Genomic DNA, 17,275 nt, shown 5'->3' with positions numbered 1-17,275 from the left:
CCTTATTGGTTGAAGGATGCTTCTAGGGGCATTCACACCTGCTCTGAATTCCTTCTTCATCTCCAGCCTGCCTCCCTTATGGGCCATTTCATGCCACTGTACCTAGATAAAGCCTTAGGGCCAAGAGATTCAGGTGCTTGAGGCTGGGTCTATCCTTCTGAGCTTCAAGTAACTTCCAGGGTGGATCAATGGAATGTGGGGTCAGGTTAGACTATATTGCCTCTCATTTACAACCAACCATATTAGCTCATATTAGTGTTTTATCTGGAATAGGAGGAGAGCCATCTGAGACTGTTAGAAAAAAGGTTCTGCTATTTTTTAAAAAAAAGTTTTGAAACTGTAGCTCTAAACTACATTCCTACCTGTTTTCTTGACCATCTCAATTACTAACTTGTATCCTGTTCCATATTATTTCTAGCACAGCATGGATTCTCTAACATTCCTTCAGTCTGGGCCCTGCAATGTAGCTGTAAAAATGCCACCCTGGGACTTTCTCAGTGGAGACATAAGAAGACTCAAGCATTCCAGAAAGTGTTTGTTTGGTTGGCTTTTATTGATGTATATAAAAAGATTGGAGACAGCAAGAGAAGAAAATCAGAGAGAACCTATACTTGGTTAAAAAAAAAAAAGATTTTACAGCAGAAGTAGATAGAAGTGGTGCAAATAATGATTTCTCCTCTTCTGATATCAAGCTTTTTAAGTTCCTGGGAAAGCAAACGTGATTATGACAGGAGTAAATTGATTGAAAGCCAAGTCAAAGAGGCAGATTAGCTTCTGAAGGAGGTCTGCTCACTTCAGCAAAGAAAGCAGGGCAAAGAATCCTAGCCTTTTGACCTAGTTAGGCCCCCAGTTCCTACAACCATGGGCTGAAATAATGTGGAGAACTCTTGATATTGTAGGCAAAATGAATGTTAGCAGAGTTCCATCAGAGATAATGGCTGGCCATGAGCTAAAGAGAGTTTAGCCACCGCAAAGAAGAACCTGCCTGTAGAGATACCTCTAAGCTAAAAACCTCTGCAAGTTTCCTTTCAAAATTCTACCTTAAAAATTTGAAATAACCTCAGATCAAAGTTAACGCAAGAGTTTCCAGAAGAGTGAAGTTCATAATGCCACAAGGAAAAAAAACTAGAGGGAGACTAAAGTAAAATTTCATTTTTAAATTTTTATTCATCTAGCTGAAGTTGGAAAGAGTAAAATTTTTATATGAAAATATTAAGTATCTAGAAACTCTTATAAAAAGAAAAATTAAAAAGCACAATGATAGACAAAAAGGATGAGAATAAACAATTCAGAAAAAAAGATAGACGTGATCCATAAACAAGAAAAAAATGGCCAACTTCACTGATTGCATTGAAGAAACACAAAATAAAATATAATACTGCCTATTAAAATTGTACATTTTTAAATAAACAAATTAAAATGCCCAATGTGGGTACAATTGTGGAGGCAGCGAGCACTCTTCTACTTGTTGGTAGAAGTGGAAATTAAATTGTTACATCCTTCTAAAATAATTTGGCAATCTATTAATATATTCAGATCCTAGAATAGTTTAAAGCCTCTAGTCCAATAATTTATTATATCTATATATTGTCTGTTCATATATTTTCTCTTTATATATCTATAATCTGTATCTACATATATATCTAGCTTACTGCCTATCTTTGTAAATAAAGTTTTATTGGAACTCAGCCATACTCATTAGTGCATGTATTGTCTATGGCTGCTTTCCACCTGCAATGGTAGAATTCAGTAGTCGCCCTGGAGACCATACAACTAAAAACATGTAATATGCGGCCCTTTGCAGAAAAAGTTTGCTAACCCCTGCACCAGAATATAAATTCATTGACATGTAAGCTCAATGAGTGCAAATAATTTGTCTGCTTTGTTTGCTATTGCATTCCTGATGGCTAGAACAGTGCCTGGCACACAGTAGATGCTCAATAAATATTAGTGAAGTCATCACTTGCTCCTATTAAAGTATATTCATATTGTTTTTACATTTAGTGGGTTTTTGGTTTTACAAATAATGTTGCAATGAACACAGATCTTTGCTTACTTTTGCAATTATATCAGACACAATATTTAAAAAAAATAGTTAACAACTGTAACAACTTGGAAAAATACTGTGGATATATCAAATTTTTAAAATAGACTAAAAATTTTATAGATGACTCTAAATTTTGTTTTTAAAAGTGTGTGTGCATGTGTGTGTGTGTTTGTGGTAACTATAAATAATTTGAAGGCCAGGAGGTGGGTGGGGTGATTTTGATTTCCTTTTTTTATTTTGAGGTGGAGTCTCGCTCTGTTGCCCAGGCTGAAGTGCAGTGGTGCAATCTCAGCTCACTGCAGCCTCTGCCTCCCAGGTTTAAGCCATTCTCTTGCCTCAGCCTCCTGAGTAGCTGGGATTACAGGTGCACGCCACCATGCCCAGCTAATTTTTGTGTTTTTAGTAGAGACCGGGTTTCACCATGTTGGTCAGGCAGTTCTCGAACCCCTGATGTCGTGATCCACCTGCCTCTACCTCCCAAAGTGCTGGGATTACAGGCATGAGCCACCACACCCGACCCATTTCCTTTATTTTCTAGACTTTCTACAATGAACACAAATTGATAGGAAAAAAATAAAATCTATTTTTCTAAAAAAATTAAAAGATCCTTTTCCTTTTGTTACTTCCATGTCCTTTTTTTTTTTTTAACTGTAATACTTTCTGTTGCTACAAGTAAAATCTAAATTCTTCCACCTAATGCTTCATTCTATAGAGCCTCTGGTTTAAATATATGTTTCTGACTGTCTCTGCAATGGCTCTCCTGCACTGATGGTTTATTTACCCAGACTGTGATACTGTTTGTCCTCAGAAAAGGCCATATACATTCTAGTTTGGCACAGGTATTCACAGCTTTTGAACTGTCCAGAATGCTGCCCTTTCCACCACCTTCCTGACCTCACTGCTGCAGTGCTTAGCTCTTTCCAGTAGCCTTCCTCAGTTCTTCTCATAGTCAAATCCTCCGCCTCTAACCTCCTGCAGCATCTAAACCCAGTTACCTTCAGGAGACAAAGCAAGGAAACCTAAATGAATAAAGTAAGCCAAACAAGGGAATAAGGAGTCCTGGAAAGCCTTGGTAATATGTATGTGTCCTATCTAAAGGCAGTCAAATAAAATAAAAACTTTTTTTTTAAGAAGAAGACCAAACAAAGGCAAGGATGTTGACAAAATTTGCCCTGTAGACCATGACCTTATACTGCCTGATCTTATAACCTACTTGGAACTTTGCTGTAAAGCTTGTGGAATTCAGGAATGCAGAGAGAGCTGGGGGAAAGTAAGAGTTAACTGAAGTTCATTACAGCACTGTTCACAATAGCAAAGACATGGAATTAACCTAGGTGTCCATCAGTGGTGGATTGGATAAAGAAAATGTGGTACAGGTACACTATGGAATACTATGCAGCCATAAAAAAGTATCATTTCCTTTGCAGCAAGATGAATACAGCTGGAGACCGTTATCCTAAGTATTAACACAGGAAAGCCAAATAGCACATGTTCTCACTTGTAAGTTGGAGTTAAGTATTGGGTACACATGGACATAAAGATGGAAACGAGACACTGGGGACTACTAAAGGGGGAGAGAGGAAAAGGGACAAGGACTGAAAAACTGCCTATTGGGTACTATGCCCACTACCTAGTTGATGGGATCCTTCATACCCCAAACCTCGGCATTACACAATATAACCATGGAACAGACACCCCTGAATGCACATGCACCCCCTGAATCTAAGACAAGTTCAAGTTATTTAAAAAAAAAAAAAGATGAAGTTGGGGATAGGTCGAGAATGAGGAAAGAACAAGAGGTTCTGGGATTAAAAAGAAAGGTGCGTCTAAGGCTTAAGAATGGAGTAAGGATGTCTGTGGTAGAAGATATACAGTAATTTTTAAAATGAAATTCTAGTGTTTTATTTTTTAAGCCAAAATAAACTATCTCTAGTATTAATATGGGTTAATAAAAACAGCCCAATGAAAATATGACTTCATATTTATTTATTTATTTATTTTGAGACAGAGTCTCACTCTGTTGCCTAGGCTGGAGTGCAGTGACATGAACTCTGCTCACTGTGACCTCCGCCTCCCAGGTTCAAGTGATTCTCCTGCCTCAGCCTCCCAAGTAGCTGGGATTACAGGTACTTAGCACCAAGCCCAGCTAATTTTTATATTTTTAGTACAGACAGGGTTTTACCATGTTGGCCAGGCCGGTTTCGAACTCCTGACCTCAAGTGATCCACCCACCTTGGCCTCCCAAAGTGTTAGGATTACAGGTGTGAGCCACCAAGCCCAGCCTCTTGCTTTATCTTCTATACCTGCCCCAAACTTCTACTTGTTGTAACAAAAACAACAAATGGCTAAGCTGTGTTGCATCTATGTTATGTGCAGGCACTGTGCTAAGCAGTTTTACTGGAAGTGTCTACCTCATTTCGTTCTCCGAATAGCTCTAAGAGGTAAGTGCTATTGTACTGTTACAAAATTAGAAGGAAAACGTACAGAGAAGCAAAATAGTTTACCTTAGATGGCATGGCTAGGAGGTTTCAGGATTGACATTTTAACTTAGACTCCAGTCTAAAGTAGTTCCTTTTGTTTCTCCGGGGTACAGCTCTAAGGTAAAAGAAAGGGAAGATTTGGTAGCAAGGGTGTAAATGAGGATTTCGTTCCCTCTGCACTATTGTCCTTTTGGGCTGGACCATTCTTTGTTGTGGGGGGCTGTCCTATGCATACTGGGATATTTAGCAACATCCCTGGCCTCTACTATTATATGCAGTAGCAAATGCCCCCTCCTTTACACTTGTGACAATCAAAAATCTTTCTAGATACTGTATCTTTCTAAATGTTGTAATGCCAAGTATCCCCTAGAAGCATGATATGGTTTGGCTGTGTCCCCACCCAAATCTCATCTTGAATTGTAGCTCCCATATCCCCACTTGTTGTGGGTAGTCACTGAATCATGGGGATGGGTTTTTCCTATGCCATTCTCATGACAGTGAGTAAATCTCACAAGATCTGATGGCTTTATAAAGAGCAGTTCCCCTGCACATACTCTCTTGCCTGCTGCCATGTAAGACGTGCCTTTTGCCTTCTGCCATGATTTTGAGGCCTCCCCAGCCATGTGGAACTGTGAGACCATTCAACCTCTTTTTCTTTATAAATTACCCAGTCTCGGGTATTTCTTCATGGCAGTATGAAAAGGGACTAATACACGGGGGTAGGGAGGAAGAGTAAAATCTCCCCTGGTTGAGGACCACTATTATAAATATTTGTTCTTAGAGCAGAAATACTGTAACACTTAATATTGCCAATCTTACCTTTTTGACCTTTAATAATCCTAGATATATCTCCTCCCTCCACTAAAAAACCACTAAAAACAAAAAAGATTATTGCATGAAATGTTTTATTTTCATATATCTCATCTTTCAGAGTGGACTAATTTTTTGAAATTATAACAAGAGGGAGGCAAAAAGTTTTAACTCATCAAGCAATCATTAAATGAATTAAAATAGTAATTCTCATGTCATTAGTTTGATTTTAGCCAAGCCAATGAAGCACTATTCTAATATTCTGCACAAAATAGCAAATTTCAATTTGAAAATTCTCCAAGCCATTAATGGTCCTGCTATCCATCTGATTTAGTAAGGGTTCAGAGCATTTGTGAGCTAAACTTCCTCAGGAAGTCATTTTTATACTATCAGCATTAGCCTGTGCCATTAAGATCAGCTTTTCCTTGATACAATGAGTTTTTATGTTATTGTCTGTGTCTTGTGGAAAAGTATAATTTTTAATGAAAGAAACCTAAGATTCTTTCATTAGGCTCCAAATTAGGCTCCAAATTCCCCCGGTGTGATTTTATCTCATCAGTCGGTGCAAGGGGAGAGTTTGGTATTCCAAAGAAAATCAATTCAAACTACTAAAAACAACTGAAAAGTATGAAAAATGTTTTTTAAATATTTGAGTATGACTCAAAATACATGCTTTATTTATTGGTCAGCGTGAACAACCCCAGAAGGAAAAAGAGTGCTGTTGTTAAAGGTATTTAGCATCATGGACCCAACCATCACCAGGAGTTCCTCACTTCATCTCTGGTGAGTTTCTCTGTTAAGCATTCCTTTCAAAGTAGTTTTTTTCTCAAGGTGAGGAGCCTAGGAGCTCCAGTGTCACATCTATACTTCCTTATGACCAAAGAGGAAAGATAGCCCTAGCTCAAGTCTCAAAATATCTAAAAGACCCTCATGAGGTCAGCTGGGGTCCCAGGTGTATTCCTGGAAATCTCAGTGGCCAAAGAGGTGGCTGCCATGCCGTTTGAAGTCAGATTCAGGTACAAGAGGTTTTATTAAGGAAATTTTCTCAGTAGAAAATGGTAAAGGTATAGGAAGGCAGGATAAAGAAGAGAAAATTACTGGTCAAAGCTGCAATTTCAGATGAAGTGCCAGCCTTGGCCCACAGAGAGCTTAGAGCATAAATTACATGTCAGAATTTGTGCCCTCCCACAGCAAGGGAGCTGGGCAAAAGCAACACTGTGCCAGTCATTGGTTACAGCTTGCCTTGGTCAGTGGGATGTAAACCCTGGCTCTCTATAGGCACGGCAGCCCTGTTAGCTCCAAGGCAATCCTCTGAAGAAGGTTGCAGATACAAACTTTGCAGCAAAAGGAAGAAGTAGTTGGGGGCTGGGCACACAGCATTTGGTAGAGGGGATCTGAAAGGGCCACATGGTGTTCCCTGCACATGCCCATTCCTAAGTGTCCAAAATGTTGGGTCTCTATGATTGGCAACCCCAATAAGCACCATGCTTTTGAGCCAGGGAGGAGAGATTTACCAAAAGAGGGACAATCCTGTTGCTCTTTTGAAGAAGAAAGAAGTGATGGGCAGACAAAATCTGTATAGCTTCAGCTGATTTGGACTTACCAAATTTGACCCCAAGCAAGTTGCATTAAGGTCCAATAAATACATACTTAGAAAAGGACAGTTGCATTTACTGAGCATCTAATACTGTTTTGTCAACAGCTTTATTGTAGTAAAATTTGCATACAATAACGGCACACATTTAATGTGCACAGTGTAATAAATTTTGACATATGTATACATCCATGAAGCCGGCACCACAATCAAGATAATGAACATCTCGCTTACCCCAGAAGTTTCCTGTTTCCTCTCACTCCTCCGTATTCCTCCATCCTCAGGTAATCACTCATATGCTTTCTATCACTATAGATTATTATGTATTTTCTAAAATGCTATATAAATAGAATCCTAAAGTATATACTCTCTTTTGTCTGTTGTATTTATTTTGAGATTAATTCATGTTGGTTTCTGCATCAGTCGTTCATTCCTTTTTATTGCTGAGTAGTATTCTGTTGTAAAGATACACCACAATTGTTTGTCTGTTCACCTGTTGATGGTCTTTAACACTTTTACATGTCATGTTGCATTTATATGTCATATTCTTTTCACATTACTGTGAGGTAAGTCTTATTATGCCCATTTTAGGGAAGATGCATTTAGACTTCAGGGAGAGAAACTAAGTTACCTAATTGCTCAGCTAATAAGAAACAGAGCTTAGATCTCTGTTTTTTGACTCAATAAAGCCTATGTTTTTTTTTCCTATCTCACCATCTTTCTAAGCACAGATCTGCACACAAAGTTAGATACTCATTAGCTGATTTTTATCTACTCTAATTAGCACAACTTACATATTCAGAAAAGCTTCTCCAATTTTATATGCTTACTTTCAGCTTTGATGCTGTATTTATACCACAGTTGGGAAATAACCTATTTTCTTCTCTCTTTTCTCTTCAAAATAATAAACCAGAAGAATTCAGTATCCAAAATTTGGTCATTTTTACTCTACTATACTGAACGATTAGTCCATTTTACTTTCATGCCAAACAGCTCACACTTTAACAAATCAGCACTAAGGGTGCTCTATTCAGATGCCTTGAAATTTCAAAGTAAAATGGCAAATGATACTAGATGAAAAACATTAAGAATTTCAGCAGATTTTGCAGTGATGAAACTTTGTCTTACCTCTTAGAAAATGCATTGCACTGACTTTAGTCCCTTAAACTTCTAAATTGCATTTGACTTACATGTTTTCACTTGTGTATGTACAGTCTCCCCAATTCAATTGTGAACTCTTTGGGAGCATCTAGCAAGCCAGCTCCGTATAAAATCTGTATGTCCAAGTTCAAAGCTCTAACTCCACTCAACCCAGATGGTATACATTCGAATCCTGTTGGCCTAACATTTTCAAATGGAAAGAATACAATTAGAAAGATTTTACCTGAATTATAGAAGCCTCATAAAGCAGTGAGAGCCTAGAGGCTAAGGAGTCATGGGTAAGTTAAATAAAGTCTTAGTCATGAAGATCTTGTTTAAGCTCTGTCTATATCCCCTAAGTGCTTGCATCTGTAGTCAGCTTACTGAAAACCCTTTAATTCTCTCCACCTAAGGTCATTTCTCTGTCTTTGGGAGCAAGCTTGGCCAGCATGCAGGGCAGGCTAGAAGTGCAGAAAGGTTAATGCTCCAGGAATCAATCCTAAACCAATAACAGAGAGTTGGTAGATAAGTACCTTAGCACCTTTGCTTTTGGGAAGGGGTAATTCTAAAGCTGTTCTACTTTATTTTGAGTGCCCCCAGTGAGTTGGGTTCTGTTACCCACAGCAGTCACCTGCTCAAGAAATCACCCTTTATTATCTTCCTTCTCTGTCTCATGTCTCAGTTTTTCTCCCTCTGTGTCTTGGGATCACTTCTCAAATAAACTTCTTGCACCAAAATCCCTGTCTCAGAGGCTAATACTGGGGAAAGCCAAAGACAGACGTTAACCACCATGGCACATCTATAGCATATTGGGTTAAATATTTTATATACATTAATCCATTCAATCCCCATAATGAAGATAAGAGGTGGGTATTTTTATTCTCATTTGATGAATAAATGAAGTCTGAAAAGTTAAGAAATTTACCCATGTTTACACTTTATGTGGCAAAGTCAGGTGCCCCGTGCCCCCAAGTGAGTGAATCCCAACCCTATGTTTTGTATTTTTGTTTTTTTGGTTTTTTTGAGACAGAGTCTTTCTCTGTCACCCAGGCTGGAGTGCAGTTGTGTGATCTTGGCTCACTGCAACCTCTGCCTCCTGGGTTTAAGAGATTCTCATGCCTCAGCTTCCCAAGTAGCTGGAATTACAGGCACCCACCACCACGACCAGCTAATTTTTGTATTTTTAGTAGAGACGGGGTTTCACCATTTTGGCCAGGCTGGTCTCCATCTCCTGACCTCAGGTGATCTGCCTGCCTTGGCCTCCCAAAGTGCTGGGATTACAGGCGTGAGCGACCATGCCCAGCCTCATCCCTATGTTTTACACACTATAAAAACTCTCAGGCTAGCTCCCTTGGAATTGTGGAGTACAGAATTAACCCAACCTCACCTGTTAGCACTGGAAAATGTCAACATCTTTTTCTTATATTTATGATAGTGCCCAGGAAAGGACTGGGTACATTACAGCTCCCAGTAAAAGCTGGTTAAATTGCAAGGATTTTTTTCTTTATTTGTTGTGACTCTTGTGAAACCTTGATCAGCAATTTAGAATGAACATTGGCTTTGCTAGCTGTGTTTGCAGAAGTAATATCAAAATGATATCCTATTCATGTTTCTCCAAGAGTAATGTCTACCATTCATTCTGGCCTCACTGATGGTGTGCTGATAAAATTACTGTAAGTGAACATTCTCATTCTGTGCCTCTCATTATTGAGGAAGGAAACTCAAGGGGTTCCAAATATATTTTATTTTTTTAATATGATAACATACACACAAAATTTTCCTCATTCTTGAATATATGCAATTTATCTATCAGAGTAGGTTTCATTTTTTATGCACTTGCATTTATTCCGTTCTCATCCATATATCAGAGAGAAGGGATTTTAATCACTGAAGGAGCATTTGTATAATAAAAGTGATCTCTGCAATTCCTTCAGAGAAGAGCATGAATAAATAATCTGTACGTTCTTAATGTATTGCTCCAAATATGAGTTTCAATTTGCACAGAAGTTTCAATAAATTGTTTTGTGTCCCTAAAGACCTACAGATACCTCATGGGATACACTGTAAAGGATTCCATTTAGAAAGAATTTTGCTTGTGAGTTATATATTCTCTATACTTTTCTTCCCTCTGTTAATGCCTAATGACATTGAATAATACAATCATTCTTTTTTTCTTTTTCTTTTAATAAGTGATAAATACAACATGAACTTCAGTCTAAAGTTTCTGAATTGTTCAGAATTCATCAACAACTTTTCATTCAAGGATTTCAAAGCACAGCATACAACAAAAATTGAGGTCAAATTGTGATGTGGTTTGGCTCTGTGTTCTCACCCAAATCTCATGATGAACTGGGATTTTGAGTGTTGGAGGCAGGGCCTGGTGGGAGGTGATTGGACCATGGAGGTGGTTACTAATGGCTTCACACCATCCCCCAAGTGCTCTCTTGTGATAGAGTTCTCACATGATCTGGTTGTTTGAAAGTGCGTAGCGTCTTCCCCGTCTCTCTCTCTCTTTCTCTCTCTCTCTGTCTCTCCTGCCATCCATAAGAAGACATGCTTGCTTCCCCTTCACCTCTGCAATGATTGTAAATTTCCTTAGGCCTCCCCAGCCATGCCTCCTATACAGCCTGTAAAACTGTGAGTCAATTAAATCTCTTTTCTTCATAAATTACCCAGTCTCAGGTAGTTCTTTATAACACTGTGAGAATGGACTAACACAAATTGTAACTTGAATTTGTATAATAATTAACTTTGCATTTAATAAGTAATGCACACTACACTAAGTTTTATGTATTTTATCTTTACAATATTCCTATGATGCGGGTACTATACTCATTTTCTTGATAAGCAAACTGGGGCTGAGCAAGGATGCTTTGCAGGAGGTCACACAATTGTTACAGTGTTTAAATATTAATCAGAAGTTTTGTCATTTTATACCTTTTTAATCAGTACTGTATAGACATTCCCCTGCAGATTAGCCTAAATGTCAAATAATTTCTCTCTAATAGTTGGTACTTGTTCTGAAGGCATTAAATAACTTGTAATTTACGTTATGTTGTTGAAGGCTTCACATAATACTTTGCTTGAATTATTATAAAAGGAATGGCGGTTAACGTTGTTGTTACATCTCAATCAATGTTAACCAATTCACCTTAGACAATAACATCAAATTCTTCATGTTTTTGTTGCTTTGGTGGTTTAGAAGGGTTCAGAAACTCTTTACATACATATGCCAATGATTCATTTCTGGATTCATTGTGCTGGTAGTATGGATGAAACATGCTGTTTTAAACATAGATTAATTACAATGGGCAGAATAAATAAAGATTCTACCTCTTAAATTTATTTATTTATTTTATTATGATGATGTTTTTTTGAGACTGAGTCTTGCTCTGTTGCCCAGGCTGGAGTGCAATGGCATGATCTCGGCTTACTGCAACTTCCACCTCCCAGGTTCAAGTGATTTTCTGCCTTAGCCTTCCAAGTAGCTGGGACTACAGGTGTGCATCACTACACCCAGCTAATTCTTTTTGTATTTTTAGTAGAGACAGGGTTTTGCCATGTTGGCCAGGCTGGTCTCGAACTCCTGACCTCAGGTGATCCACCTGTCTCAGCCTCCCAAAGTGATGGGATTATAGGTATGAGCCACTATGCCCAACCTACCTCTTAAATTTAAGTAATTTTTTTAGCTTAAGGATGTTATGAAGCTTCAAGTCTGTTATCTAGGCAGCTTATAACACTCTAACATTAATAGAGTATCATTTTTGTAATTGTTTATAAAATTTCATGTGAAAAATGGGAAAGAAGGGAGCCAACATGTTTTAAAAAATCTTTTTGGACCTCTAACGTGTGCCAGGCATATTCCAAGGTGTTAATTACTTCCATTGCATTGTGGTAACAGCTTGAGAAGTGGAGTGCTGATAGTCCACATCCATTTTATCAAGGTTATGCAAGGTCAAGAAATTTGCCCAAGTTGAAGTCACTTGGAAGGGTCACAGTGGGAATTTTTTTTTCCTTTAAAAATTTTTTTAAATTTTTTTCTTTATAATTTCTTATACATGTGTATTTTTAGTAGAGACGGGGTTTTGCCATGTTGCCCGGGCTGGTCTTGAACTTCTGAGCTCAAACAATCTTCCTCAGCCTCCCAAAGTGCTGGGATTACAGTTATGAGCTACCGCACCCGGTCCGGTGTGGGAATTTTAATCATGGACAGTCTAACTTCACAGTGCAGGCCTTTTTTTTTTTTCGTTTCAGCATATCCCAAAACATGGATGACACAAACCAGTAATTACAAAGATGATAATCGGTGCTATGTGAAAATTAAGTTTTTATATGGGCCAAATGAATTTTGTTAACAATAGATGGAACAAAGTTAATCGTATTTCTTTACTATAGGATTTCTCAGAGCCCATAATATGCTAATTCACAAACTAAATCTGAGTTATGGCAGGCTCCTAGGATTCTAACCCCCCAGCCTCCCTGTCCTATCTGATCTTCCTCTGAGTGAGGGTGGGATTTGTGAAACTGATGGGATAGCACTCCTGTGACTAGGCTATATGATGTAGCAAAAGTGAAGGATCACAAATCAGTTGACTTTGCATTAGTCAAAAAAGAGAATCTCCTGTGTGGGCCTGACTTAATAAGAGGGACTGGGCTCTTCGCGCTAACCTTGAAGAACAGACAGCTAAATGTGACTGCCTATGGAGAAAGCACAACTCTCCTGCTGGGGGCCTCAGTTCAGCCTCTACCAGGAGCTGAATTCTACCATGTGAGCTTGGAGGAGGACCCTGAATTCCAGAAAAGAACATAGCTAACACCATGATTTCACCCCTCTTAGACTCTGAGCAGAGGACCCAGCCAAGCCAAGCTTGGACTCCTGACCTAGATAAAAATGGTTGTTTTAAGCTGTTAAGTTTGTGGTGATGTGTTATGCAGCATAGAAAACTCATATGGGGATATAACATTTTGTTTTCAAGAAATCTTTCTTTTTTTCCCCAGAGTATCTTATGGGACTGGTGTTCCATAGAATCAACTTTGGGCAATGCTGTGTTTTTTATGGCATTCTTTTCTCCTTCAGAGAAAGACTGATGGTCAGACACAGCCTCTGCTACCAGGAATGGTTGGAGCTTGTGATTAAGAGGAGAAGGGAGGGATGCATGCCCCTTTGGTGAACCTGGCCTCCATGTGGGATGAAGGTTGAAGTTGATGAGTTAGTGAGGTGAGGTTGACTTGATGGTTGGTAGTGAGGTGAGCTGAGGTTGAGTGGGATGGTAGTGAAGGTTGAGTTGATAAGTTAGCAATGTTTAGTGAGAGTGTTGGTTAATTTTATGTGTCCACTTGACTGGGCTACGAGGTGCCCAGATATTTGGTGAAACATTATTTCTTGGTGTATCTGTGAGGGTATTTCTAGGTGAGATTGACATTTGAATTGGTGGATTGAGTAAAGCAGATTGCCCTCATTAGTGTGGGCAGGCTTCATCCAATCTGTTGAGAAGGCCTAATAAAATAAAAGGCTGCAGCAGAAAAAATTCTCCTTCTCTGTCTGTTTTCAAACTGGAACATCAGTCTCCTCTTGCTTTTGGTCTTGGGTCTCCAACTTGCCTATTGCAGATCTTTGAATTTTCAGTGTCCATAATCATGCAAGCCAATTCCTTATAGTAAATCTATATCTATAGTTGTATCTCTTATTGGTTCTATTTCTCTGGAGAACCTAGACTAATACAGCTGGGTTCACAGTGACAGAGAGTGGTAGGGACCTGTACTCATGAGTGGGCTACTCAGATAGGTCCTCACATTGTGATATTTATCCTGGGGAATTATCACAGCCAAGGCATTTCCCTTCTCATCCTTACCGATTATGAAATTCACGCTATCAATGTCCCAGAATTGATGAATGATTCCTTCCAAAAACACTAAAAGAAGGAAATCAAAGTGCCCACAATTTACAATGATGAACACAAGAGTTGGATACACCATCTTTTGAGTGGGTCTTATTGGGCCATCTTCCCCTTACAAAACATCACATTTGTGATGTTTGAGATATGGGTAGTAAGACAGAAGGGCATATCCTAAACAACATCTAGGTTTGTGACATGTTAATAGAATGGATGATTGACAGTGGCCATTCCTGAGAAAGGATCTCAGTTAAGTGGAGAAAGATCATTAGTTAAGTCATGTTGAACTTGAGATGCTTTTGAAACATCCAAAAAAAAAAAAAAAAGGAACTGTTGAAATCTGCCTGGGCAACAAAGTGAGACCCTGTCTCTACAAAAAATAAAAAAGTTAGCTGAGCATGCATACCTGTCATCCTAGCTACACTGGAGGCTGAGGCAGAAGGGTTGATTGAGCCTAGCAGTTTGAGGATGCAGTAAGCTGTGTTCACACCACTTCACTTCAGCCTGTGTGACAGAACAAGACCCTGTCTCAAAACAACAACAACAACAACAACCAAAAAGGAACTGTTAAAATTAAATATGTGGTCTCTCCCAGGCTCCATCTGCATAAAGATAGTAATTGAACCTATGATCATGAATGAGATTATCCAAGGAGGGGGATCAAAAAGAGGCCCTAAGATTCCTGAGGAATTCCTATGGCTAATGGGCTGGTAAAGGAGGATGAGCCTGAAAAGATGACAAGAACCTTTTGTAAAAGCATAAGAAGATACAGTTTGAGTTCCTACTTGAAGGATAATTAAGCTTCTGACTATAGATATCAGTAGGAAGGACATTCAGGGGTAGAGGGAAGATAATGAGCTAAATCATTCAGGCCAAAGTGAGCAGGGCAGATGAAGGCAAGGGCAAGTTACATAGTTTGATTGTTGAGGCTGAGAAAGAGAGAACTAAAAAAGGAGATAATTGCCTTATGACAAGCAGTCTGAAATGCCATTGTACAGATTTGTGTTCATCCAGCAGACTTGTGGTTTTGAAACTGAAGAGGCCAGGTGTTACTGCTCTGCACCTCCTGCCTGCACATCACTGTGGCACCTTTGCTGCTATCTTTTCATGTGTGGCTAACATAGTATTTTGAGACATGAATTTGTTATCTATAGAGTCACAGATATGAATCTATATTATGTTTCCTCTGCGTATTTCCTTCAACTCAAATAGGAATATGCTGTATACACTCATGGCCTGTTTTGTTTTTCCATAGTGAAGGCTGCAGGTTGGAAAATCAAATGACCTGGAAGGATGAGGCAGGGAACGTAAACAGGTCAAGTGGACTGGGTGCAAGAGAACCAGGAGATGATGAGGTCTGTAGTAAACTGAAGAGCCACTTTTCTCCTTTAAAGGATTCAAATCTAACTTAAACAACAAAACAAAACACGATGCAAGCCACACAATGCCTGTCTGTGCGCTGTAGTCAGCCCCAGGGCCACCTGTTTATGACCCCTCAACTAAATTTTGGAGGAATTGGGTGAAGAAGATAATAGAAAAGTAAAAAGTCTAAAACTTACAGGTATACATACCAAAATGTGCTAAAGAAGTAAAGGGGAGCGTATGATTTCCTCTCCCCATCCCCCAACATTAGAGGTATCCCTCCACATTGAGGAGGGATTGGAGAGACCAAAGGGTAGTTCAGAAGTGCCTGGATCCTGCCCTCAAGGCTGCCTGGGAGGTAGTAAAGCCTCAGGACAATGGCTGTCCATGAACAGACACAGCATGGAAGCAGCAGAGACCCTGCGCACTGGAAGGGCCAGCTGGGCAGGAAGGGTGTGGGGGTAATCGGTGCTAATTCCTTGATCCCACACATCACTGAGAAACCAGGAAAGCCCCTCTGTTGTTGAGACTTTTGGCTCAGCTGAGGATCCCAGCACTATGGCTCAACCCTGGAAATGTGGGAGAGGTCACGAGTTAGACTGAGATTTTCTTTCCTCCTAAAAAAAAAAAAAAAAAAAAAAAAATGAGGAACAATCAGAAATTAAGCTGTTATTTTAAAAATACAAATACAGATATATGACAAATGTTACCCACCTGGGTCTAAGGCCCAAGATTCATATCTGTTATGTACATTCTGGAGTTCTACAGAAAAATTATCTGGAAATAAACTGAATTCACTGCTGTGAATGACCAATTACCCTGATTTGCCAGGGCTCTCTCAGTCTTTCACACCTAAAATGCTAAAGCTGGGGAAGTCCCAAGCAAAGCAAGACAAACTGATTCCTCTATCACTGCCAATGAAGCACTAGCAAATTCCTGCCCCAAACAAGGGTAGGTTTTTGAAGAGGAGAGTGTTATGATCAGAGCTGTGTTTTGAGATGTCTACTTACCATGTGTATAATGAGTGGGAAGAGAAAAGAGGCCCTGAGACCAGTTCAAGTTGGGCAGTGGCTCTGATGAGAGAGAGAGGGGGGGTCTGGATTAGGAAAGAGGGTGTCAGAACATAGAGTAGAGGCAAGATTCAGATGATGCTGTAGTGATAAGTGGTTATGTCACCAAACTGGGGGATGTGGAGTCAGGTTTTGGTGACTAAATAAAACCTTAGCCATGCTGACTGATTTTTAGGCAGTATCTCCATCAGGCTATACTAGTAGTTCTCAACCAAGGAGACACATTTGGCAATGACTAGATGTTGTTGGTTATCTCAACTGGTGAATGCTACTGGTATCTCATAGGTAGAGGCCAGAGATGTGTATAAACATTGTACAACACACAAGACAGCCCCCACAAGCAAGAATTATCCATCCCTAAGCGTCAACCATGCTGCAGTTGAGAACGCTAAGCTATGTGAACCAGTATGAGAAACACATTACTATTATTATATAGAGCATATATTCTAGGTCTATGTAATGATGTATGCTCTTACAGAAAATATTTGTTACATTAGACAATGAACTTTTTCAAGTCAGATGTTTTTGTCTCTGATTTTCCAGAACCTAGTACATAATAGATGCTGAAAAATTGTTCAATGACTGAAGAACAATAGCCATCACTTTTTTGAGCTGTTACCATGTGTCAGGAACTTCTTTATAATTGCATGCAGTGTTCATAACAACCCTCAGTGTTAGGGTTATGATCCCCTCATTTTATGGATAAAAATCTGACGATCAGAGAGGTAAGTCACTTTCTATTAGGTTGATGCAAAAGTAATTGTGGTTTTTGCCATTACTTTTGCACTAACCTTGTAGTAATAAATGGAGCCAGTACTGAAACCCTTGCATATCTGATTCTGATGTTTATTTTGCTAACCACAACACTGAACCAACTC

The 17,275-nt window shown here is 39.2% G+C and overlaps 1 long non-coding RNA gene across 1 annotated transcript in view; it reads left to right on the top strand.

Annotated features, from left to right (window-relative positions):
• The window catches only part of LOC134761008 (uncharacterized), a 104,438-nt gene that overhangs the window by 9,140 nt on the left and 78,023 nt on the right, over positions 1-17,275 (top strand). The window contains exons 2-4 of the long non-coding RNA XR_010139189.1: positions 4,424-4,488; positions 6,027-6,120; positions 7,093-7,215. This is a non-coding gene — a long non-coding RNA (uncharacterized LOC134761008). The remainder of the gene's footprint in view (positions 1-4,423; positions 4,489-6,026; positions 6,121-7,092; positions 7,216-17,275) is intronic.

Source organism: Pongo abelii, chromosome 2 (assembly GCF_028885655.2).
Source record: "Pongo abelii isolate AG06213 chromosome 2, NHGRI_mPonAbe1-v2.0_pri, whole genome shotgun sequence".
Taxonomy (NCBI): Eukaryota; Metazoa; Chordata; class Mammalia; order Primates; family Hominidae; genus Pongo; species Pongo abelii.
This window is presented reverse-complemented; position numbering and strand designations above follow the sequence as displayed.